Genomic DNA, 26,745 nt, shown 5'->3' with positions numbered 1-26,745 from the left:
GTAGAAGTATAAATAATTATGCAAGGCAGGGGGGGAATCAGGCCTGTTTTCTCCCCGCCTCGCGGAGATATGAGAAAGACACCATGAAGAGTAAAATAGTTGAGTTGGATTAAATTTACCATGTCTGCAAAATTTTCTATTAAAAGGTTACCTTTGATATAATGCTTCAGTCTGCAGACTTTCGCTTCCCGACCATTAAATTCTGTTGTAATAAACTTTAACAATATGCATCATTATAGGAAACTTAAATAGGCTTCGCTTTTGAGTGAGGCTCCCAGAGACAGTAGAAAAAATGCAAGGTGTCTGGCTGCTTGAGTATTTAAGAAAAGGTGCTTGTATTTTAACTAATGCCCATAAGGAGGGATTGGGAATTCTAAGTTTTAAAGGTCGGAATGGAATGGGGTCTGCCTGGAGAATTCCTGATCTCAGACCCTGCCTCTGCCCTTGCTGTATGGCCTTGGGCAAATCACAGCAGCCCAGACAACCACTGAGCCCCTCAGTTCCCGCTGGGATTCAGCCCTTGGGACAAACGGGTTGTAAATACTCACCCCTCTTAAAGAAGAGTCATGACAACTGCTCTTTAAATTCTTCCTAGCATTGTTCTCATATCTGTGCGGAAAGGCTTAGAAAATATAAAATGGCTCAGTATTATAACAGAACAGTTGGTGGAGGTTTAGAAGCAAATTTCGGGGTCACTCGTCTGCTTATAATGGGCATTGCAATGCAGCATGGGCAGCTGCAGAGAGCCTAAAAGAGCATCAGTCTCCTTGTTATTCTAGTGGGTTATGGAGACATTTGGCCTCAGGTATATTCCCTTTCCTATTCTGCTGGTAATTCATTTGCTTAAAGTGTAACATAATTGTCCGCAGGCATCACGCTACACTCCTTTTTAAATCCTTAAGTACGGCGGCTATTTAACGGATCTTCTGTCACACATGGGTGAAATGAGAAAGCCTTTCCTGCAGAAGAGTTACAGTACTTTACACATCTGTTTATGAAGAAGAGGGGATTTATATCTTATTTTGTTCTTTGTGTACTCTTGGAACACCAGTGTTAGGATGGCCAGGGAGCATACATACATCAGCTAATGCTGCAGATCACAGCCTGGTGTAAACACAGAGAATGATAGCTGATCCTCACCGTGTGTGATGTGGAGTTAGACAGGGGCTGAAATTTGCCCACACTCTTGAAATAACAAATTCTTCATCCTGGCTATACAAGGAAAGGAGCAGACACAGCACCACCTCCGCAGTCTTCTGAGAGGCAGAAGCAGGGAAGTGCTAAGACAGAAATAAAAACACAAATACACTCCTTCTCCAATTATTATTCTGCTTTCCCCCCCAGCTTAAAGAAGGTAGCCATGCCCTACAAGTATTAGATTCCTTGGGATTTTCTCTGTTCCTGTGGTTCAGTGGGAGATTTCAGCTACTCAGGAGTCTGTGGGTTGGCTTGGCGGCCCGGGCCCCTGTGTACCTCTGGAAGAACCACTTCTTTCTCTTGATGAAGTGAGCACAGACACGTCCCCAGAGTGGCAAGAGGCGAACAGCACAGCCTGAAACATTGGCTTGCGATTTGCATTGCAGTGTCATTTGCAATCAACATGAGACTCCGGTGCCCTCCATTTAAGATGCTGGCTTTCTTCCCACTAGACTCAATAATACACTTAATTCGTACAACACCCTAACACGTTATTTTATTTCTGGCAGTGCTTATTCTAAAGGTCAAAGGCCTCCCTGGCTTTCTCAATCGACAATGCTATTTCATTTAATTATTTCCAACTGCAGAAGGCACACCTCTCATCTTTCCTGAGGCATGTTTGTAGACACAAAGGAACTGCAGTCCACAGGGCAACCTCTGTTAATGAGTGCAAACAGGGATTCCCCAAACTGGTTTGTTCTTCAGAAGAAGGAAAAAAAAATAGTAAATGAACAGACCTGCTGGTCCAGGAACTCAAACTGACTCACAGGCAGGAGTGACCATCTGAACAAAGTGGCTCACAAGCACCCACCCAAGAGGCAAAAGTATATAAACGTTCAGTAAAGGTGATATTTATTGGATTTGGCTCTGATTAAGGGAAACAAAAGCAAGAAGAAATGTTCATTAGAAACATCACTCTGGCTTTGCAACTTCACCTTAAATTCAAAACGCTGCCTGTCAACGGAGAGGGAAGAAGATACACTGAAAGGTGGAGTATGCTTTGTCCTTAGACACAAGTGAAATGCTGCCCCTGAAGCCAACAGAGGCCAGGGTTTGACATTATAAATCTTGGTAGGTCCTAAACTGACATGTAGTTTATTGCAAACAGAAAACTCCATTTTCTCTTTAGATTTGAAAAAGAAACAAAGACCGGTGGCCATTGTAGATCCTCTTGATCCTAATGGTAAGATCCAGGAGACTTCGTTCCGTGGTCATCACTGCATACATTTATTGAAGATATCAATTTTCTCTTCTGATATTGATTCACCTGGGAACTGTGATAAACATTCAAAGAGTATGCTCACTGTAATAAAAAGTAATCTAATGAAAACCCTAATTTACTCAGGAAAGCAACAAAGCTTTGACTTAATGTACTAAGTGTTCCTTCTTGCAGAGTTCACCCCACTGTAGCTAACAGAACGTTGCCAAGAGCAATGCTCTGAAGACCAAAGCTAGGGATGAAAAGCCCCTCCATGTAGGGCCATGGTATTGACAGGCAAAGATCTCCCCATGTCACTTTGCGCCACCATGTCCTAATTGCTTGTTCTCCAAGATGTTTGCTTCAAAACAGCATTTTGGAGCTCAATCCATTTGGAGCTGCTGTCCTGGGCAAGGAAAGGGGAAGTTCTTGTTTTAAATACGTGGAAACCAGGGCAGTTCCTCATCCTCAGGCAGGTTTGCAAACCAGTCCAGTGTTTACTTTTGGCAAGGGAGGAAGGGAAGGGTGTTTGCAAGCCTCTGTTCTAGCGCGTTTGCCTTCCTCGCTGTTGGGAGGCGCAGACTTTGTTCTGACCGTGGGCTGGGCAGCACGGCACAGGCCTGAAGAAGCCTTTCTTCTTGGCCGAATGCGTTGTTTGGAAGCTGGCGGCGGCTGCTGCTGCTGCTATAATTGCTGAGTTTATTGCTGCCCGAAGCAAATGAATGAGTAGGAGGAAAAGTAGGAGGAACAGAAAGTGCCATTAATCTACTCTTTGCTGAGTTTGTGGGAAAAAAAAAAAAAAGACAAGCATAATTCCTGCAGGCACTCGGTGTGGTGATGAGCACAACAAAAGCAGTCGGATATTACATATTAGCATATTTGGATTGAAGAGGACAATGGAGATCTCATGCCTTCACAGCCCAGGAAGCCTCTCACCAGGCTGTCCTGTACTGGAGGTCTCACTCGGGACTGTGCTGACTTTGTGTCTCCTTGCAGCTGCTGTGGCAGCACCTGATCCCATGCTTACTCCATCATCGGCTCAGGATGCGACCCTTCCTTCTTGCAAAGTTAAAGCTCCCTTCTGCAAAGCACAGAGGGCCGGGTCTAAAGTAAGTATACTGCATAAAAACAAGAAGTATGTAGGTATTATCTTGTCTGTAACCATCTTTGCTCCTAGACACGTTTGCCCAAAAAGCATGGGGTACATTATAACCTCAAATAATTTTCTTAGAAAAGACAATCTATCAGCATTCTGTGTAGAAGGAAAATGTAGAAATCTATCCTTTACTGTAAAGGCCACTGAAAATTATTTTTCAAATGAAGCAAAGTTCATAAAAATAGGAACTCATTTAGAGATCGAAATAATTAATGGGAGCTTTTTAATAAGCTATCAATAGCCTTCCTGCTGCACTAGGGAAACAGGCAAGCTTCTGAGTACCCAGTTCTTCTTCAAGTCATTTCCAGAGAAGCAAAATGTTTAGCCCAGCAGTGGAAACACCACATGACAAAATATTGATTCATTTGAGAGTGAACCTTGTGCTGATTAATGTGGAAGGAGGCCTACAAGTCCACTGCAAAGTCTTCAAGGGATGGAAATAACAAAAGACGTGGTGGGAGGGTGGGGGGGTGTCAGGGGTAATTTTTTGCTTCTAGGGAAGCAAATCATAGGTAGAGCTCCCTAATCCAGCACGTTTCAGGCTCCTATCTCAGTGTAACTTGTAATTACATGATTTATTAAGGAGTTTTTTCTTGTTTAAGTTGACAGAAGGAGATAAGCCAAGTCATTGAAACTCCACAGCCACCTCAGGTCCAGGAGCATATCAGGAGTTGTGGCACAAGAGTCCAGGCAGAGAGGAAGGAGAGTTATTTTAGGTTGTTGCTGATTGAATCTGCTGCTGGGACCACCATTTACAATTGGAAGTGTATTTAAAGTGGAATCGACTCAACCAAAACATTCAGCAAATCCCCAGAGATACGGATGCAGAACAACAGTGGCAAGCTTCCAGCCTGCAATAGCAAGCATTCAAAATCCTCTGCAAATAAATGACTTCAAGGCTCTGAAAGGATAAGAAAGGACAGCCAAGCCAGACAGATCCCAGGGTATATTCCTGCAGGCCCCAGGCATGCACGGCTTCAGCTGACTTCCAGTCGTGTCCGAGGAACATCAGGACCACTGTTAAGTGACTGCTGCCTTCGTGCAGGTGACAACCGTGACTGCCTTTCACCACAGCACCGTGGTTTACATGAGGACATATGAGTGGTCATTTTGGTTCAAATGAAGGGTCCATCTAGCCCAGTTTCTGTCTCCAGCAGCATCAATAAGTACACACCCAGTGAAAAATAAGAAACGGGCAAACGTTTACAGTATTTCCCCCGCAGACTATCTCAGCTTCTGACTGTTTTCAGCTGAGGGGATTTTCTAAGCCTGATGTGCTTTGCTTGGTTAATAATCCTTTGTAAAATCTCTCTTCCAAGCACTTGCCCAGTTTTTCCCTTTATTTTCTGCATTCGTAACATCCTTCAGCAGGGAGCCCCATGGGCCCATTACCTGTTACACTGAGAACTGACTTCTTCTGAACCTGGCTCCCAAATAACTCCATCTGATGGATATTTATCCTTGCTCATGATGAGACTGTGAATGTTTAGCCCTTACCTATCCTCTCCATATTCAGGATTTGTAGTTCTCTAGCATTTCCCACCTACGTTGACTATTTCAGGATAATGAATCCTGGTCTTACAGCCAGTTCCTCTCCTATTCCCTGAACCCACAGCAAGGCAGAGCCAGTTATTTTGCCCCCAGCATCTGCCAGATAGGAACATATGGTACAGGAGAGCATAAAGATGGAAAGAGACCTCAACCCTGGGCTACTGTGGGGGAAACATGATCGAACTCAGCCCCGTGCTCAGAGAGGCCCTGCTAGATGGCACACACGCCAGCCACAACCCAGCTCTTGGTGGTCCCTGGTTGGAGAACAGAGCTCTGTGCATCTCCTGCCTCAGGACGGAGGAGGAGAAGGCTGCACCCCTGCAGTGTGACCCAGGGAGGCCCTTCTCCATCGTGTGGCTGAAGACCTTCCAGCGACCAGGCACAAGGCAGCAGCAATATGCTAGGAGCACTCTGAGGGCTCCAGAAGCTTTTGAGATGCAGAACAATGGGATGGTCTCTCGTCCCAAAAACTTCTTAGTCTAAATAGGCAAACAGTGTTGTAGCTTACAACTGAGTGAACAGTGTTGGCTCTATTTCACCTTACACAATTTACGTATGTATGACAGGAGATGTCTCCTACATTTCACATTACAGACCTATTCTAAATACCTCTGCCTTAGCATAATAATCTGTTTCTCTCATTCTATGCTTTCTTTTCGTATTTCTTAAGAAAATTAAATAGAAAATTATTCTCATAGAACAAATAGGCTTTTCATATTTAAAAATAAGGTATTTTCTATAATACAAGTTTCCAGAATCATTCTGTCTGTCGTTTGTGAAATGTCTGTACTTTCATTAGACAAGACAAATTATCTAGAGCCCCAGGAAAAATTAATTTCATGGGGATGTGAAAGATTGAAGACCTATTGGTAGAGTACAATATAGGCTTGGCAGATGTCCCCTGCCTAAGGCATGAAATGGCCCAACTATTATCTTGTCTGTGGTTCAAAAGTAATTGTACACATTGCACAGAGAGCAACACACGCTCACAGAGCAAGCACCTAGAGATGATGGATATCACTATTGATACAATTCACATCTAAAAACTCTAAGGGCTGGAAGAAGTATTGTAAATTTTAAAAGGTAGTATGAATTCATTAACTGCAAAGAACACACACAGTTGCGTTCAAGGAGTAGGGCTGTGACAGTAATTGCTGAATTGAATATTTTTAAAAAGCCCTTTTGTTCTTACTGGCATCAAAGCTATTGTTGAACTGTGCTGTACTGTCAGCAATGTGAATATTAGGGGTTTAGATCCATGCATGTGAAAGATCAAAAGCAGTGATGAAGGATTCTGTAATTATTAGTAATTGCTTCCCAAGTGACCATTTTTTTTTTAATAAAGACTCTTTCTAACAAAGTGTTCACTGAAGACTATGGGTTGAACTCATATTTTCATAGCAAGAACATGAGCCCATGGAAATTATTTTACACATTATCATCATAGCTGGAAACTACCCCTAATAAGAAATACAAATGGTACATAATATCTGGATATCATTATTATGATTATTACTTGTAATTTTAATGCAGATTACAATGCTACTTTTTCAGTTAGAAGAATTTAAGGACTCAAAAAAAAAGAGAAGTCAGTTAAACTAGCTTTCAGGTTCAGCAAAGTCTTTGTTTCTCTGTATTCAGAATTGTTTCATTCAAGCAAAATATAAATGGTGCATCAGCTGTGAACAACCCTTGTCTTGTAAAAGGTACTTTCTAGGATCAAGTCTCCAGCCACTCACAAGGATGTAAAACCTTACATGGACATAAAACTACGAGTACAGACACCAACAGAATTACAACAAAGCCAAAAATAAGTGCAAAAGCCAAGTCATGCCCTCCTGTCACATACCAGCACCCATCCCATTGCCAAATGAGATTGGACATGTGACTTTGGAGCCTCATTTTACATTTGATCTTTAGGTTTGCTTTGGAGCTGCTCTTGCTTATTACAGGACTGCATTGGGCCTGAATAAATAGAAATCAAAACCATGGAATTATTAAAAATAACTCATGCAAAGAAGTAATAGTTGACTATATGTCTTATAGGAATACATTCAAAATATCTATGAAATTGTGATGTTCTAATTTCCAGCTGTAGCATGAGGCAGTTTTTCCCTATTCTTTGCTGAGGACAAAGACCTCTTGTGAGGACATCACCTACACAACAGCTGTATCTCAGTCTAGACAAGCAGCAAGAGGGAGCAGCTCTACCACGAGCTTGTAAAGTCCTGTACATTTCCTAGTGGGGCATTTTTTTGAGTGTACACCTGCAGCTGTACAGCTTTGGGACTTCTTCCTTCCTAGACATCAAAGCCCAAATGCAAAGGTCAAAAATCATAAAGTACAAGAGACATTGGCAGGGGAAGGAAAGAATTTGGGCTTTCTGGGGGAGATGTCCCAGCTTTGCAGGAGTGGCCCCTGCCTTCTCCCAGATCTGATTCTAGAAACAACATGTATTTAATTTTAAGTGCTGGAATTGTCCTGTTAAAATCACTGCTATGGGTTAATTATACTCTCATGCTCCTCAGGGCAAAAACCTTACTGCGTCTGTCTGCAAAGTGCCTGTTTGGATGCTATACAAATTAATATAGAATAATAACAATGGTGCCAGCATGAGAAGCCAGCCCTCATGAATGGATCCTGTTCTACTGAAACCAATGGGACTTCTGTTCACAGCTCAGAGCCTTCCATTGTGAGCAAAAAGCAATATTCAGTATGTGGTCTGTTTGTGACCTCTGAAGAAAAACACATAGAAAACCCCTTCAAAATATTCATTAATGTGGGCCAGCTTTTTGTTTCAGTTAAGTAGCTTTGTTCAATATGCTAAAGCACCCTACTGAACTCATCACGTGGCACTGCTATTTCTTGTATTAAACCCTGTTATCCTTCACAATACGGCCTCCTTTACCATGCCAAATGGCTTAATTCCCTTGCATTTTCCTTTCTGTCATGGTTCAGTCTCCCATCTTGCTCATGAGACACATTGAGACTATAACATATATATCTGCTCCAGGGTAAATACTAATTTATCACACTGGGGAGGTATGAGTTCTGCCCTGACATACACAAGGCTGTAACAGGAGACTTTAAACAGCCAGCCCAAAAGCTTCATTATTCTCCAATGACTCCCTCAATATCATCTCTCAAAATAAAGCCAATTTTTCTTCGCTTTCATCAGTGCAGATCAGGATGAACACCACTGAACCCGGTGCTTCCCCTCTGGTACGGAACAGACAGGGCTGGTGTCTCCAATTCGCGAAGCAACTGGGGAAACAAATCATGTCACTGTTTTATTTATGTTTCATCTAATTATTCATGGCACAGCTCACATTCATCCTCCTTAGTGACTGGCTCTGTTCTACACCTCCCCACCACAGCTCACCCATTTTTCAACATGGATTTTGATATCTGTTCAATGTGCTGTTACTTGTGCCCTGCTTTCCCTGCAAGTTGCGTATTCTTGTGCCAGGGTGTGATGGCAACGGGGGAAATTCTGTAAATCTCATAGGGGAAGCACTGAGAAAGCCCACTGGGGTGACATATTAGATGACAAGAAACACGGAGGCCCATTCTCCTTTTGATGCAAGGGAGATTTACAGACACAGTTCCCATTACCATTAATGGTAGTTATGCATATAATTTGTCCCCACACTCCGAGAGGAAAATAAACTTGAGAGAGGAGAAATAGAGGGTACTCAAGGGGAAAATATTTAATATGTAAAGCCTGTGGCTGCCAGTTGGTAATGAATGTGGCAGGCATAATAATGGTAATAATAGGAAAAGACACCTACATATCTGAGTTAAGGTTATTGTAATATGTCATACCTATAGAAAATGAAACCATCAAGGAAGCTACTAAATAGAATTTTGAAGAGACAGCAAGAAAATATACTCAAGACTAAAGAGAAAATAAAAAGGAGAGCAAAAGCAGGACTTGGAATAAGCCAGTAAGGAACTCGGAGAAATCAGGAGTGTTTTCACCTATGGAAACAGCAGCCACCTGCAAGAGCACCAGGAGGACTGGGGAAGGGACAGAAGGAGAAGGGATGCCTGCAGCATCAGGCAGAAGGCACAGAGGTATTTCCAGCCACGAGAAGACAAAAGCAAACACGTTCAGAGGAGACTGGAATAAATCAGTTTACAGGACAGTAAGTGAATCAGACTGTTCGATACAGGAGTGTTTAGGTAATGAGATTATGGACCTGAAATAATCACAGAAGCTACAGTTTACAAATCTGTATTAAATGGGGACTCTCAGGTGGTGGATCCTAGAGGTTCAGATACTTCGCTAGCGCAGACAGAGTACTGGGATAGCACTGACACTTCAGACAGACAGGCATCATATGTGAAATCCCATGTCATGTTGTACCGTCTCCCTCATGCCAAAATCACTGGCATTTATTCCTCGTTGTTCCTTTTAAAATACAGATAAGATGCAACTGCAGCTGTGGTAGGAGTTATCACAACATTAATATCATTGACTTACATAAATAATGCATTTAAGATTGTCTAGAAGACTTGAGAGGTAATTGTCAGTGGGGAATCACTCACTGAATCACCTAGGGTGGCTTCCAGGCAAGTCCAGACGTTCATGCAGGAGCACCACATAGCAGGAACACAAATGACCAAACCTCTGCCCTTTGGGACAACAATTTTGGAGTGGAATCAATGACCCAGCCAACAAGCTGCTCTCTCCTTTAACTGTAGAGCCCAGGAGAGCAGCTTAAGGCAGGAATCTTGCCCGCAGGTGGATAAATCCCACCCTGAGGGACTTGGTTAGGATCGTAAATGAAATTTCTGGCCTGAATTGTGGTTTCAGGCATCTCTACAGCTGCCTTCTTCTGTCTCTGAACAGGTACAAGCCTCTGACATGAGTGGGGCTACATTAATTTTAACTAGGAACTTGGCCCACTGTATGCAAGACAGACAGAACATAAATCAGGAATAATTATTCTAGGACAAAATGGAGATCCCATTTAAAATACCGATGAATCTTGGTTACGTAGAAAAACTATAACTGAGTTTAAAGCTTCTAGCTGAGGAAAAGCAAAGTAAATCCACGTTTGGGGAAATGTAAATTATGAGGAAATTCTGATCAGATGTTGCTTCTATAAATAATAACAGCTCATTAATTCTTACCGCTAATCCACACATATTTAAAGAACTCCCCAGCCCCTTTTACCCCTATGGGGACTCATCCCACTTCTCAGATGAACTTTAATTTATGCTAGTAGCAAGATCTCATATTTCTAGGACTTCATTACTTTTAAAAAACCTATTACAGTATGTTTGCTGCCAGGCTAGAAAATATTACCATAAATAATTGAAAACCAACTACAATTATTGAAGACATTAACAAACTGCATTGGTGTGTGTCACACTTGAGCCTTACTTTTCAAGCACATCTTTTCATTCATGGGACAATTTCATCCCTACAGAGTGGGTCATGAGAAAGGTCTACCTAATCCAGAAAAGGGGTTTACACGCTTCATGGCCTTCTGAGTAGTCTGCTGTGCAGACACGAATTTCACATTTAATTGCTAAGCTTAATAAGAGTACAGAGGATGCTGCCGCTATCCATGTGGGCAAATGCACAGGGTCTCCCATCACGTAGATACACAGACATGGGATCACCCAGAGCACATCTCGAAGCCCAAATACAAAAATCAGTAATGCTGCCCCTGATGCTGAGTAAGGCAATACTTGTGTTGCCAGTGTTAGCATTCTTCAGAAAGACTTCTCTGATTTGGAGTGTGAAATGCAGATGGAAAATCAATCAGGGAAAGAGGCCTTCCACGTGGACAGCAGGCTACCACTTCCTTCCAAAGCTGTCCTATGGGATGTGCTCAGTGCAGCAGAGCGTAACAGATGATAAAGGATTATGCCATGGTATCCCTGAACTGGTTCTGAAAAAAAAAGATTGTGAGGTGTTTCCATGCCCTACAAAGCCAGCTTGAAGGAGGAGAACCACATCAATATGTGGCATGGGTGTCATTATCCGCACTCATAGATCATCTCCTAGTCTTACAAGAGACTGACTGCTACCACACATGGCTGTTTACAGAGGGCAGGACTCATCTTACCAAACTTTAGCCACCTTATATGAGCATCTTATATGGATCAGAGCTAACTGAATATGAGCTAATTGTAAAGATCTCTCCAAACAGGCCAAAGGCACCTTCAGCAGAAGAAATATTTTCTATTAACATAGGTGGGATCTAACACAGGTGGGGCCAGGCTCCTGCTGGAGGTGCTGATCTCCCTTCACTGAAGGTAGAAAACCATGAGAGCTGGCTGAAACCATACGCTTTAAGATCTGAGGGTTGCAAAAATGAAAACCAGGAACAAGAAATTATGTGCACATTTGTGACAAGGACTAACAGAGTGAGGCAGATGACTGCAAACTCTGGTTTATAAGAGAAGGCAAAACAACTCAAGATTTTTGTTTTAAATTGCAATAGAAGTGAAGTCTGAGTTAAGATATGATTGCTGTCTATATAAATACATCGGAGCTATTTAAGCTAAGGGTCAACACTGGCCCAAGAGCAAATAAGTACGTACTAACAATACATTGCTCTGCCTGGAGACAAAAAGACTTCTGACCATCAAAGGACTGAGGGTCTGGAACAGCCTTTCAGAGCAGTGATATCTACTATTTCTGGAAAGTCACTGCTTGTAGAGAAGCTACTCTGCTATCTTTATGGCATGCTCAAAGACGTTATCACAAAGCATTTAAAACTGCTTGTGTAACCCTGGTTGAAGTACGGGATGCAGAAATATCAGATAACTAATTCTGAGCCAAGAAATGACCCACTCCAATGTGAGAGACTGTGCGCGTGTCAAAAACAACTCCACATTTAATCCGAAGTGTTAGGATAATTTAGCACGGTGGTTTAAAACCAGCCTCTTTTTGTTTGGCTGCCAACTTCCAACCCCAGCTTCCCTGCATGTCAGGATCCAGCTCTGCATTGTTATCACCGCCACCAGGATCACGAGTTTCCCCTCGTGCCCAGCCGGTTCCATAGAAAAACCAGGAGATCGTGGGCACCAGCTGCACAGTGGGCAGCCATGCAGTAGGAGCTAACTCCAGCAGCCCACTGCAAATTAGAGATGTGAGGAGAGGGCTAAAATAGAGCACAATGAACTTGGGCTATAATTTTGGTATTGTGGTTTTCATATTTATGTTCATCTTAAAATTACATAGTGTGCCAGCACCATCAGACCTCAGACTGGACCTGTAGCAAGCAAATACACTGCAGAGCAAAGGAAGAAATAAAAATAGATTACATTATTTTGCACTTTGAGAGATTTGAAATCCACTGGGTCTCTGTAAGGGGCTCTCCTTTTTCACAGACACTGAGAAAGCAGTGGTCTGAACTGGTGGTACTTAGAATAAAAAGCACGGAGTGAATTCAGTTCAGCCTGCGATACCAGTGCAATTCTTTGGAGCTTGGTAAGATTTCTGGAGCATCTGACAGCTTCTGCTCCGTTATTTGGAAACAGAAAGCTTCCAGTAGATCAAAGTCCCTGGGAACACAGACACTTCTGCATCTCTCCTTTTTGTAAACAAAAAATATTGAATAATGCTATCCTCAGTAAACTTGCTCTTTGTGAGTTTAGAACCACAAATAGAAGAAAGTTGCATTTAGAGGATCGTGACTTAAGTTTAAAATGCTACATGAATGCAAGGCAGATTAAGTAGTGAAGCTACTAACACAACATGATGGATCAGTTTGGCGTGCTATGTAAGGAGGATGCTAACAGCATCATAAAGCAACCAAGCATAATAACAAAAACACTTCAGCTGACAGGGCTCTGAAAAATACCTTATTTATGAGTGCTCACTTTGCAGAGAAAAAGCCTCAAATTTTCACAACCTGGTTGCAGGCATTAAGTAACAATCAGCTCCCAGATAAAAGTGCTGTGATGTATTACGACATTAGGTTTCACAGAGAAAGCCAGCCTGTGTCATGATTACATGCAAAATTAAACCCTAAAAACTGTATTAGAAATATCCATGACTTTGAATTTCAAATCTATTTTCTTCCCTGTAGAAAGTATTGTTTAAATGTTAGGTACAGGAATCCCACTGACAAGCAGTCAGGACAAGCTTGAAACCATCCTGGAAACAAACAATAAAACTGCTTCACTTGGGCTCATTAAATATACAGTGCATAAACTCTGTCTTTGGAAAGCTCATTGGTGAGAGGTTTCTTTCTTTCTTTTTTATTTTTTTTTTCTTTGGGGATTACTGAAATCTCTGCATTATCCACTGAATAATGACAATGTTCTGCAGCCTCGAGCTGTGACTAAGGATTTGGTCATCGATGCTAAAAGGTAGGGAACCTGGAGGTTGCCACTGCAAACGTTATAATAGTAGCATTATAATAGAAGTTAATTCTTTTCTGAACAATTAAGCATGCAACTGCGTTTATCCCATACATTTCTCACTTGCAGTGTGTACTCAGAAAAATCTGACTGTGGGAGAGAACATGCTGCTTTTGTGATGGTGCTGTTATGTTCACAGAAAAAAAAGCCCTCTCAGGATCAGCAAAGCTCTGTTAAAACTTCTTGCTCTGTAACTCCTGACATTGCTTCTCAGACCATTCTGGCTGCCTTGCTTACATGAAAACGTTCACTTACCACATTCATCATGTAATGCTACAAGCGCATGGACATTTTTGGGGTGATGCACACAGTTCCTGGTTTCTTCCTTGTGACTACTCATTCCCACTCCCACAGCAACCTTTCAGTTGTGCCAGCACAAACATTTGTGGAGTCGTGCCGAAAATCAGATAGGGGAATTGATCCAGCTAAAAATAACTTTTTTTTTTTCCTAAGTCAGTTTTCAGGCAGAGTGGTTCCTGATGGTTCAGTTGCGGTGGGGTGGTGGAAATCTGGTGTGCTGCAGGATCAGGTGGTGGGGCTGCTTGAGCAGGACACCTACCTGCTACCCCAGTGCCTGGCTATGCTTGCTTAAACTGATTGGGACATCAGGTGTGAGTTTTCAGAAGCATGTCACTGTTGTGAGGACACTAGCACGGTTCTCCAGCCTGCTTGCCAGGGGTTATTCTGTGCTGTGACCCTGCCAAACACAATTATTAACCACACTTGCAGAACACAGACAAACACCAAAACTGGCAGAAGCCCTCGGGCCTGATGCAGGCTTCTCAAATGCCTTCACAGGACAGAGCCACAGCCAACATCAGGTCTTACCGAGGGAGTAGGAGGGCTCAGCAGCAAGTTACCATGGAGAGATGAGACCCTCCTGTAGCCTTCCTGGGGCATGGGCCTGGCCATGTAGCACAACGCCACACCATGGTCTGGCAATACCTGTGGTTTCTCGCCCACACCAGGAACACAACGCGCACCCCCACACAGTCATTCTCTGCCAGATTTGCTAAATCCTTATGCTTGCTATTTATTGCACTTGTCCTTCAAGAAATAAATGGCTTAAACAAAGAATGCAGAACATGAGGAGAATTGCTAGATGCCCATAATCGTTTTCTAAAACTTTACTAACAAACTCAGGCCAGGCCTGAGGTCCCTATCTCTTAAAGAAGATGGGAAATAATGAAACATATGCTATAACCTGGAGCACACATACAAAAAAGAAAAAAAAAAAGTGACATTGCTGATCAATGTAGAAACAGGGATGGAAATGATATCAGATAGAAGCTGTCCTTAAATACCTTGGGGAAGACTGAAGAGAAACAGCAGAAGTAGAGCAGCCAGTGGATGAAAGGGAGAGGAAAGAAGGTGAAAAGCTAGTGAGACATCAGTAAGCAGCATTGTAGGTATTGGAAATGTTGGAGCAATGGTGGGAGGACAGTTTGGTGAGTAGATGTGGTGTCAACACTTCCAGATTAAATGTGTCCAACAAGGAACTGGGCTCAGCTTCCAAGTGGTGTTTCATCCTCTCCCAGAAGCAAACAACACAGAAACAGAAGACTGTAGAGACAGGTGAGTATTAAAGCAAGGACTTTGGAGTCAGCCTTGGCTGGTAAAGAAAGGGAAAGATCTGAGCCCTCTGGATAATATCAGGTTTGCAGTGTGCCAGGGATACTGTAGGCACTTTGGTAGCAGAGCACACTCTCCAGAAGCCTTGGGGCTCCTTGCCACCAGTTGCTAAGTAATGTTCAAAGACAGCCAAAAATCTATCAACGTGTTCTGTATTTTTTGTCTTTAGTAGGAGGATGTTACAGTGCTGTGAGGTGTCCACTGGCTCAAGAAGAGGAGAGACAGGAGTCTGGATGAAAAAGTTGTCTATAGCATAGAAACTTGAAGAAAACAGCAGCAGTACTCCAAACCAAAGGAGCAAGAAAAAAATCTAAGTGTAGGTGTACATCAATGCTGCAAAAAGACGGGGATCATCCACAGAACAATGTTTGGCCTCACAGAGAATGGAGTATCAAAAAGTCTTCCTGGGAACCCCTTCACTGCTTGTATTCTTCCTCAGCTTCACCAAATTGTTTGGGCTACTCCTCCTGGAACTATTACTCCTCAAGACCAAAATTAAGCTTTTAACTTTGGGAGATGAGTAAGCAAGCCTCTGAGCAAGCCTGGAATATAAAATTAACCAGCGTGAAAACAAGTTCTTTTCTCCTTCCCCAAAACATGCAGTGAAGCGATCGACATCGAACACCCCGTTGTCTCCTCCAGGCAGAACCAAGGAGCTGGCTGGCCAACACAGCTCCTCTGCAAGCAGTCATCGGGGTACCTAGGCTTTCCATGCAGGCCAAGGAAACTGCACAGAGGTCCCACCAGAGCAACCCAGCAGAAACCTGCCAACCTGCAAAAAACCTGCTGAAGAAGTGCATCCGTTCACCAGGCAGCTTGCACAACCTCCCTGGGTGGTGGGTATTGCTGTCTGGGAACCTGGGCTGAAACACTGCTATTACTGGGGTGAGGCCGCAGTGGTTTGTTAATAAAAGCACTGGATGAATGTGGCCAAGTAGAAAGGAACATTAACGTTCCAAAAAAATAATTTCGAATTTCTTTCATTGTTCCTGTATCAGCCTCCATTAGGCAAATTTTGCTGTCTCTCTGGGAGTTGCCTTTTTAATGACGGTGCATTTTATTTCCCAGTGGGTAACTGAGTAGTACGATGCAGATTAAGACAGAGCAGATTCAAGTCACATTAGAAACCACTGGGAAATATGTCTGGTTCATCATTGTTTTAAGGTAAGTTCAAAGAGTTTTTCCGATGTTTTGATCAAATTGAACAGATTTTAGCCTACTGTTAAATTAATGAAAATCTTTGCTTCTTTAAATGACAAACTAAGCACTCATGGAAATGGCTTGTAGCTCAAAGTCATAGCACCAATTTCAAGTACACAGCTCCCAGAGAAAGGTATAAACATAAGCAAAAGAAAGGCAAAGTTACCTTTGAGGACATGCAATAGAAGTATTCACAGTGATAAAAGTGCCAATAATCTCTTAAGTTAATATCTTATTTCCGCTGAGCTGAATAACTGTAGATCCAAGTTATGTCCATCAAGAGTTAGGATATATGCAAGTCCAAGAGGAAAAAAAAAATAAGAACACATGGGTCACACGTTCCTTCATTCCTTTCCTTGTAAAGGGAATTGGGACGGTTCTTGTGTACCACAGAAAGCAGGCAGGTATTTATCTGGATATCAGATACACTAGGAGTGAACCTGGAGAAATCCCATGGGAGCCAACAGCACTGTCCTGGCAGTAAACAAGTGAATAAGAAAGTATAATTTCAGCTGACAGGAGTACAGACTCCAGTCACTTCACCACTGCTTATGGCATCAAAAAGGACATATTAAATACAGCAGCATGATAAGAAATACCTTTATTCAGTAGAAAACCCTGCCTTAGAGAGGAAGTTGAAAGCAGTCTTGATTTTTAGGCAGTAATAACTTCAGTAGGAGGTTCTCTCTGGCAACTGTTGAAAAGACTGAAGAAGATATTCACACAAAAATGCCTCAAACCCCAGAAACTTGACAAGATTGGGTTACGACGCTGAACAGGAATGTTTAAAGCAGCTGGCAACTCTATAATTTATTTCACCTGTCCTTTTCATACTGCCAGGGAGTCTGCCACGTGTCTGAGAACCAAGCTACATCGCTGGATGCCTGATATCACTCCAGCCCTTGTGAACAGATGAGACAAAAAGTCTCCTTCATTTAATTGCCAGGTGTCAAGCTTACTCTTTATAGAGTGTGGAAGGTGCTATATGCAACTGATCAACCTGAAGAGACTTATCTCTGTGACTGCTGTCTATACAGCCATAATTAAATCAAAGCAGATGGAGGAGGCACTGAATAATTATGATTGCAAGATAAATAAAATGCTGGGTAAGTAACTTCAAAAGTATAATTTAAGCATCTTACATAAATAAAAAGTATCAGCATCTTTTGTGATATGTTTTCACACTGAGGTAATTCAGAAAATTAAAAATAATCATGAAAACAATAACAAGAAGTATTAAAATATCAAATATATGCGACATGCATAATAGGCAACAAGTACAAAGTCATTCTGACTCACTCATTTCACATGAAAATGCATATATTCCATTTCTACGTGTCCTCTGCTAGCTGCTTGTGCAAATTAATCTTGTGATGACATTATCACAAGACTTTGTGTTTGGCACTTTTTCTTACATGGGCAGCACATAAAAGAGCTGCCCCACTTCTTCATGGGCCCACCTCTGTAGGGTCCCATCGCTGTGATGTGCCAGAGGGTCACTGGCCTGGTGGGCTGAGTTATACAGGATTCCCTGAAATTTTTGCCCTGGGGTATCTCAACACCTTGGTTCTTCTTCAGGTATCAGATGTAGATACCAAGTCTTCTCTTTGCGCTGGGAGAGGGATATAGGGATACATTTCAATGAGATGGTTCATACTGTGCTGAGGTACCCAGGTGAACATCCCCTTTCTGAAATCAGAAGATACGAAAGAAGAACTCAGACTCCTGCAGATTAAAGGCTAAAATGCAGAAAGAGAGTGGAGGGAGATCTTCTGCAATGTTTTGTACCTGTGTTCCCCTGCTGCCCTAATACAGGGATATCTCAAGAGTAGTTCAGCTGTGTGTGTTAGCTTGTGACCAACAGTGCTTGCACTGTAAGCTTCTCTCTGCCTCAGAAATGCTAAGCAGATAATCCTGTAGTCATAACTCAGTGTAAGGAAGAGGCACGTTATTACACCTGTATATCGAAGCCATGTTTCCATATAGCAGCTGTTTCAGTGGCTGCTCATGAGCATAAGACTTGGAAGGTCTCTAATCAATACTTACTTAACCGTAAGTTTTATAAGCTACTTTCAGTAAGTTTATAGCCTCCTATCTGCAAAATGGAAATATTCCTTGCATCCGTGCTAAGAAACACTGTGAAGATAAGGATTTTATGCAAAGGTACTTTTATAGCTTTGAATATTGTATTCTGTCATTCAAGTTTGCCAGAGATGACATCAAATTTTGTGCCTGAATAATGAAAAAAAGAGAAAAGAGCAAAAAAGAAAAAAGAAAAAAGCTACAATCAGTTTTAAGTTCCCTCAAATCTTACTTTTTCTGCTGTTCTGTTTTGCCTTCATTACCCATCTCAAAGACTGTCTTTGTTCAAGATACACCTGTCTCCTCAGTTTTACTTCTAAATATTTGGAGAGAGGCTGCAACAAAAAATCTGGTTGCAACTTGCGCATTTGTATTTAAACCTGCTGAGACTGTAGGCGTCTGCCAACAATTGCTTTCCATTCTGGTTTATGTACTGTTCAAGCTCACTGAAGACCATGCCGCCTCTCCCTTTGGTTTGCAGCAGCCCAACTCTATTTTCAAAGTGAACTTTTATTCATGATCTGGAAGCAACACCTCTGACCATCTGTTTGCAAGATAGAGGATTCTCCATTGTCCTTGTATCTTTACAGGTTAAGAAAAAAAAAACCCTCTGATATCTTAAAGAGAACCTGAGGAGTCTGGATTCAAGTGGGAACAACCACTACCACGATGATTAAGGCATGCTTGCTGGATGTGGAGCGAAGTACTTCAAAAAGTGTCCTGGGAGGAAAGGGGGAAAATGTGCAAAGGAATCAAAGAGATTTTATGAGAGAGACATTAATGACTTCCAGATGAAGATCAAATCCAAGTCTCTGAGTCAATGGATCAGTACATAGCTCACACAACGTACTAAATCCAGAGATAAATGGAAGTAGCGGGGGTTGTTGTACTCTCGCCAAAGTCGAAATTAAGACAATTTTGCAACAAGTAAGCATTAAAATATAAACATTAAGTTAGAAAGGGGTAAGAAACTAATATATCCCAACACCACTTCCACTGAAACTTCCTGCTCACCAAGGTCTCCTCTGACTACCTTGATCTTAGTTTGGAGTACCAGCTGGTTCTGCACAGATCTTGATTTACTTTCAACTGCTCACTAGGTGGTCTCTTTCAGACTGAAAATATAGCAACAGATTTGCAGTTTCAAACTAATTTAACAATTAGTTTATGTTCCCCCTCCACCTAAAAATGCCGTCAAGCTCCACCACACCCAGAAAGGCTAAATTGCATTGCTCTTGGGAAGACTCATCTCAACACGCAGACCATCTTATCTTTTCACAGGTACCTGGCGTTATTAAACTACAGCTTATACCTCATTTATGAGGGTGGTGAGGCACTGGAACAGTTTTTATGAGGGTGGTGAGGCAGTAGGAACAGGTTGCACAGGGAAGCTGTGGATGCCCCATCCCTGGAGGTGCTCAAGGCCAGGCTGGATGGGGCTTTGGGCAACCTGGTGTGGTGGGAGGTGTCCCTGCCCATGGCAGGGGGGTGGAACTGCATGGTCTTTAAGGTCCCTTCCAACCCAAACCATTCTGTGATTCTATGATCTATAGTTTTCTTTTTACAGAGCAAATAAAAGTATGGTTTCTTAAAAGGCATAGTTATTTGTCCTGATGCTTTTCAAACTGGATCCTAAAAGTTTTCACTGAGGCTGAGTTAGCAATCTTTTGAAATGCAGAAAGGCCATCAATGACCTATTTAAAACAGAGATAAACACAGAAAAAAATACTTGACAATTTGTTCCATTTTCTTATTTTTATTACAGACAGACAGCCATGCAGCCTAACATCACAACAAAGTATAAATTTTGACTATTCTCATGAGGGCCACTGTAATGAAAGCATTTGCTTGCTAAGCTTCATTGACTGAAAAATGTCTTGACAGAGTACATTTAAGAACGCTGCTTATCTGAACTGTTTCAAGAGATTAGTTTGCATACTAAATATGCTAAAGTTTCAAGATTTCCAAGTAACTTATTACGGGACAAGTAACTTGGCAGAGTCTTGAGTTTTTTAAGCTAGTGCCATAGTAAATACCAGCTCCACCATCGCACACACCCTCACAGTCTGTCTGTGGCAGTAAGCCATTTTTGCGGATCTCGTTCCAAAATCCAGGCTACGTTCTGTCTTTCAGCAAGCTATTTCTCAGTGGTTTATATTTTCGCTGTCACCAGCATGTCAGGAAGACTGCATATCTTTTGAGCTCTGATTAATTTTGCTTTGACACCATTGAAATGCCAACTATAAACTTTAACTTAGGTTCAGAAATGTTAATCAGTTTTGAAATATCCATAGATTGCATACATATTGAGGCCCATAAATACCCAGTGGAACCTGTCAGAAGCCGTATATCATTAGCAGTCTTGCCTCATTCCAGCTGAAGGGCCACCAAGTCATGTGCTCATCAGCACTGATACTGGAATATGTCATCTCGAAACAATAGGATACAGTCATGTTTTAAAGTCTCAATAAGACATAAAATATGAAGATAAAAACTCTTCTAGGATTTATACCTTCCTGCATTCTCAAATAATATTTTGATTACTCTTTACTCTTTCAGACCTGCCACTGGCCACATTGGAAAAACATTTTTAGAAATTATGGATGTCTCAGCTAATCCTGTCTATTGAATACCTGCATAATTACATGTTAATCATAATGTGATTGCTGTGATTTAAACCTCCGCCATTACACCAGATATACAAATTAAAGGAATCTCCAGACTTCAGGACATAAACTAATGATTAATTATCTGAAATGGGAAGAAATATCCCCCAGAGCTATCTTGTTGTTGAGCAGTCTGCTAATTACACTGGATCATCCTGTGCTGGAAACAGCAGAGTACAGATCCTGAACTTCATGCCTTCGTACTAAGACCAAGGAATAATCCGTATTCTTATGTTCAGCTTAATAGGAAAAAAAAGCTCACAGGAACTCTTTACTTGTGCCTTCACCCATAACCCAGCGCACTCAGCCAACCTGGAAAAAACAAGCAAGATTTCAGTCCGTAGCCAGAGGTCCGTGCGCTCAAGCTGGGCTCTGGAAAGACATTTTCCACCCCCAGAAGAAAGGATGAGGCCACCTCTTCCAGCCAGCTGCGAGCCAGGGCTGACTTCAGCAGCACTGTGCCAACTTACACACGCCGTTTATCTGGCTCCCTGGTTGCAATGGGCACACGGCTCTCGCAGCTCTCTGGCAGCCACTGCTCTCTGGAGACACCAGGGGACATTTGGAGACACCGCTAGCAAAGCACCCTTGCTTTCCTGGCACTCCCCAACAACACCAGCCACTGTCTGAGATGGAAACTACAGCCTGCCAACCCGCCAAAAATATACGTGTTATACATGTATGCATAAGGCTGACCAGTGGGAAACCCATGGGAAAACCAGGGGAAACCTTTCCCTGCGAGGGAGGTGGGGAGCTGCCCATAGCCTGCAGCTTTCCCAAGGTGTTTAAGGTCCTGCTGAAGACTGTGTGCATTTGGAAATATTTTATCAGCAAAGGGAATTATGGAGACCCTTGGGTAGAGGGAAGTAAGCTGCTCCGTTTGTTAAACCAAAAGGACTTGAACTGATTCCTTTGAAAGGACAGAAGGAAAAGTTGCATCAATCAGAAGTCTCATTCTGAAAATGATTTATGGCCTCCCACGCCCGGCTGCCCTTGGCTTGCAGTGAGACACGGCTCTGTCAGTCTCTGAGTTATGCCTGCATGCAGAGCTTGCTTTTAGGCACTTTTAAGCTTCATTTTAATTAGCTTTTTAAAATTTTACTGAGAAGCCATGACACATTATTTTTGCATGTTCTAATTACCCCAGCAGTCTACAAAAGGCTGGCATTTCAGACAGGCTGACGCTCTGCTAATGAAGACCTTTTAGAGAGCATCTCAAAACCACCTCTACCGACACAAACCTGCCCAACACCTGCCTTGGGCACAGACTTGAGAAAACACCGCTCTGTGTCGGGGAGGAGGTAGGGGTGATGTGACCGAGAGGTGCCAGGTCCCTGCTGGGGTGCCCACCTTCCCTCACCCCACTTACCAGGGACCAGGCATCACATACCAAATGGAAAACCACCACGTCTGCTCTCTGTGTTCCTGCACACGTACTTGCACACACACCTTCCTCGCAAACCAGCTTCCTCATCTGGTTTTGAAAAGAAAACTCCCATCGTTACCTAGCTGAGGTTTCACAAGGCTTGTCTCACAACCCTAGCCTGTCGATTCAGCAGCACTCCGCTAGCTCTGCTTTTAAAATAAAGCTGTGATTAACCTGAAAGAAATGAAATTTGCCTTTTACAGCGAGTTCTTAAACTGCACTTTTGACAGTCTTGGATGATAACGACTGAGAAGGAAGGGAAGCAGCTCCCTTTTGTTATCATCGCATGCAAAAAACACTTGCAAGCTGACCTGCTATCCCATATATTAGTTTTCTACATGGATTTGCAACAGTATCTGCATCGTCTTCCCCCACCTGCTCTGCTGAATTATTATGATACAAGCACTTTGGAAAAAAAAAATGAAAAAAAAGTACAATTTCTTGAAATTACACTAGAGTCAAATGTTGATAAAAAGGTGTCACAGAGGGAATGAAAACTAACTGCTGTGAAATTTAATGAAACCTACTGTGTGCCAAAGGCACAGGCAGCCAAATTGAATTTAAAAAGGTGCCAGGCAGGGAAGCTTGTAATCGGACTAGCCACTATGTTAGATGAGATAAGCAGAATGACTTTTCTCTATCACGAGATCAAAACAGACGGCAATTCTTATGCATGAGATGAAAAGTTACAGTATTTATCCTCCCAGCTTCCTGTGTTCTTAGCACCGGATCTCCGGCTTAGTGGCCTCAAAGGGAATTTGCCATCTCCAGCACAAGGCTTGTCCCAGCCCTTGCAGGTCACTGACCGTTACACAAAAGGGCTCTTTCCCGACACAGTTTTTATTGCAAATGGTTATGGAAAAGAAGAGCAAGCTAAACAGAGTCCTTAATGGGTCAGCATAAACTGTCTTCAGCCATAGTGTCCCTTTCCACCGTCTGGGAAGGGAATTGAAGCCAATGGAAGAGAATATAATATAAATATAATGCAAACACAAGAGTATAAGGAAGCAATGGACAACTTTCAACAGATGGTTCGGTGCTCACAAGGAGAATGGTTTCCAGAACATCACCCCCCTGTAGGAAGTTAAGAAATCAATTTACTCCTTAATTACACAGCATTATTTTGAAACTCTTAAGAAAAAGCCTGATCTGTCAAACAGAACTGCGCTTACATTCATTTATGGGAAAAGTCCCTCACACCATGGCAGCACAAGGAACTATAAAGCTGTGCAGCGCATCTTACCTGTTGGACATGGCTTTCCCTACATTCCTTATTTCAGTGCTTTGCCGAGTTACGAGTATCTTGGAGGATGAATGGGAAGAGCACGCTGGTATTTGCCTTGGACCCCGGCCACACAGCGATGCTCTGGGTCTGCAGCTTTGCCTCGCTGATGGGTTTCATCAGCGGTGACCTGGCCTGAGCAGCCAGACCCTGCTCACCCTAAAATACTGCACAGAGAGAAACCTTCTGCTAAGAGAGAGTCTGGGGACTGAACAAAGCTCTCCAAAACCAGCCACTGGGATTCCTATAAAAGGAATTCTTGTAAAAAATAACTTTTATAACAACCTCTTGATTTTGCAGAATGTGCCTGCAACAGTTTGGGGGTTTGTCTTGGCTGTAAAGAGCTTTATGCCAGTGTTTAGTGCCGTTCATCATGTTTTACTACTGTGGCAGAAAAATACTTGAAAACGAATGGAATTCCTTGAAAGCTAAAGCACAAGGAGAGGAGGGAGCAGGCAGTGGATGCTGGACAGCACAGGCCAGGTCTGAAGTTTTGTATTTTCCTGCATGCAACCCATACAGCACCTGAAAACCCCTCTGCATCTCAGCAGTAGCACACGATATGTATGTCTGAAGGTATTTAAAAATGTCGTGAACTCAAAGTGCCCCCAGTTTCCTGGCCTGACTTTGTTTCTGATTTCTTTGCAGCGGCAGCTGTCTCTCCTCCCCTAGTGCTCTGCACGACGAGTTTCTAGAACCGCCTACATTACGACAACCACCACCAGAACGACAGCAGCAACACCGTATGACTGAAGGTGTTTGTACAAATTTGTCAGGCAGATGTACAAATCTCCAAAGGACAGATGAAGTTGTAGTCATACAGCAGCATCTGGGCCAAGCCAAGGCAAAGCTCAAAACAAAATCCAAAGACTCTTACAGGTGCACTCAGAAAGATCCCCTAACATCACACTACCCCAGTTTCTACATATCTGTGAAGCTAAGTGCTTTTTAACATGTCCTGGTAATCCATTCCAATAATTGGCATTCAGTTGTATTGTGCCTGACCTGAATTGCTCGTGATGCTCTGAATACCAAGTTTATTCCGATTTTTGTAATGCATTCATAAATAGGCCTTCAGTTAGCTGCAGACTCAGACGAAAGCTCCAACTTGTGAGGAAGTCATGAAGCACACTCTTAAGAGGCCTTAGGGCTATTTCTTACACTCCACTGTGCTCGTGGGTTCCATATCTGTTCACAGGGTGCTGTATTTCAGAAGCAGCTTTTGTTATTTCAGATTGATCATTCATGGCTTTATCTCAAATCCTTTCTCCTCAATGCAAGGGACAAGCTCCATAACCCTGCGCGTTTATTAGAAAACCATTCTTCTCAAATCAACAATTTCACTTTATATTACAAAGGCATCTTTATTGGGAGACAATGCGAGACAACTGAACTGTCAGATTGCAAAGGGAAGGATGAAATCTTTACATTACTACAGAAATGATACGGTGTTTGTCAGAACACTGCATTTTCTGATTCATTCTCTCTGGAGCTTTTTGGATCAAGTTAAAAGATAAAAATAACAACAATTTGTAATAGGTTCTAATTGTTTAGGTTTTCTTTCATTAACATTTTCTTTATTTTCCTTCCAACTACTGCCAAGCTCACTTTAAAGTCTGTTAGCCTACAAATTTCACCTACAAATGAATTCAGAGTAGTCAGTCTTCATGAAAGGTTAGGGTTTATCAGGCTTATGCAGAAACAGGTGGACTCGGTTCATGGTGCAGCAACCCTCTAAAAAGACGGAGGGTTTTTTGTTTGGTTTTTTTTATGCATTATTCCTGATGCAATTACTATTTAGTATCCAGAGAATTAGGTAGGATCTGGCATCCCAAGAAGTTCTCTGCATTGCTACACAACACCAGCCTCCTCCAAATCCCACTAGCTCAATGAGTAGCATCAGCACTGAGCTCCTCGTCCTGCCCTGCCCTGGTTCCCATGGAGGAATATTGTTGCTGATTTCAACGGACCAGGCTTTAAGGTTTTCCTCAGAGAGGAAGGCCAATCCAGAGGGGGAAAAAGTCTGTGGCTGTTCTCAGAGGTACCTGTGACATCAGGGGACTGACAGTAGAACAAACAATGTAAATGAGATCTAATCAAGCCTAGTGAGTCAGCCATACCACCAGCATTGTCAGCGTGCATTGACCGTGCCCAATTTCTCATGCCTGAGAAGATACAGGACAGCTGCTAGAAGAGATTTGTCAAAAGCAATATTGCCTCTCCAACCAGCAATGTCTTGTGGTGGCAGAGTCATCCCAAAACTGAGGAGAGGATGCCCTTCTTGGTCCTCTGAAAGTTGAGGCTACCTCCATATGGTCTGAATGCCACTTCGGGCCTTAGACTTGAGCAACAGAGAAAGCTTCACATCTCTAAAGCCAACAAAGATATCTCAGAGAGACAAAGGAAATCCTTGAACAGGGAGACCAGCAAAACAATGGCTACCACAAGGCTCGTGGCTGTGGGTGAAGTTTAGGTGGTACATATATATTCCATGTTTCTTCATTGGGGCGTGCTCCTTCCAACTCCTCACTGCACGGAAACCATTTATTCTACTTTATAAAGCCAAAGTTAAAGAGCTCAGAAGGTAAAAATGTGCATTGGAGAAGTAAAGGGATATGAGCAAAGAAAGGAAAATTCAGGTTGAATATCATGAAAAAATTCCAAATGGATTTTTTTCACAGCCTTGTATGTTGCGTTTCCTGAGAGATGGAAGAAAACCATTACATAGACACTTAACACCAGACTGGACAAAATTCTGGAAAATGCACCGTTGGGAACAATCCCGTGCTGTCTGTAGGGAATATGACTTCATCTGCACTGGAAAATATTGCAACACTTTGATATCTGAGTGAAGCTCCCAGCAATGTTCAAATATCTCATGGAGCTCAGGAACCACAACAAGCCAGATCTTTCAATGCAGAAAAAAAAAGTGCCAACTCCCCCCCCACCCCACCCCCCACAGCTCTA

The 26,745-nt window shown here is 42.5% G+C and overlaps 1 protein-coding gene and 1 long non-coding RNA gene across 2 annotated transcripts in view; both read right to left on the bottom strand.

Annotated features, from left to right (window-relative positions):
- The window catches only part of LHFPL6 (LHFPL tetraspan subfamily member 6), a 141,286-nt gene that overhangs the window by 103,519 nt on the left and 11,022 nt on the right, over positions 1-26,745 (bottom strand). The window lies entirely within an intron of this gene.
- Positions 1-26,745, bottom strand: part of LOC308177925 — a 59,904-nt gene extending 33,159 nt beyond the window's left edge. The window contains exon 1 of the long non-coding RNA XR_013939504.1: positions 1-26,745. This exon is cut by the window's left edge and continues 8,009 nt beyond it. This is a non-coding gene — a long non-coding RNA (uncharacterized lncRNA).

Source organism: Anser brachyrhynchus (assembly GCF_964034855.1).
Source record: "Anser brachyrhynchus genome assembly, chromosome: 1".
NCBI classification, from domain to species: domain Eukaryota; kingdom Metazoa; phylum Chordata; class Aves; order Anseriformes; family Anatidae; genus Anser; species Anser brachyrhynchus.
Note: the sequence above shows the minus strand (reverse complement) of the source record. Positions and strands in the feature narration are given on the sequence as shown.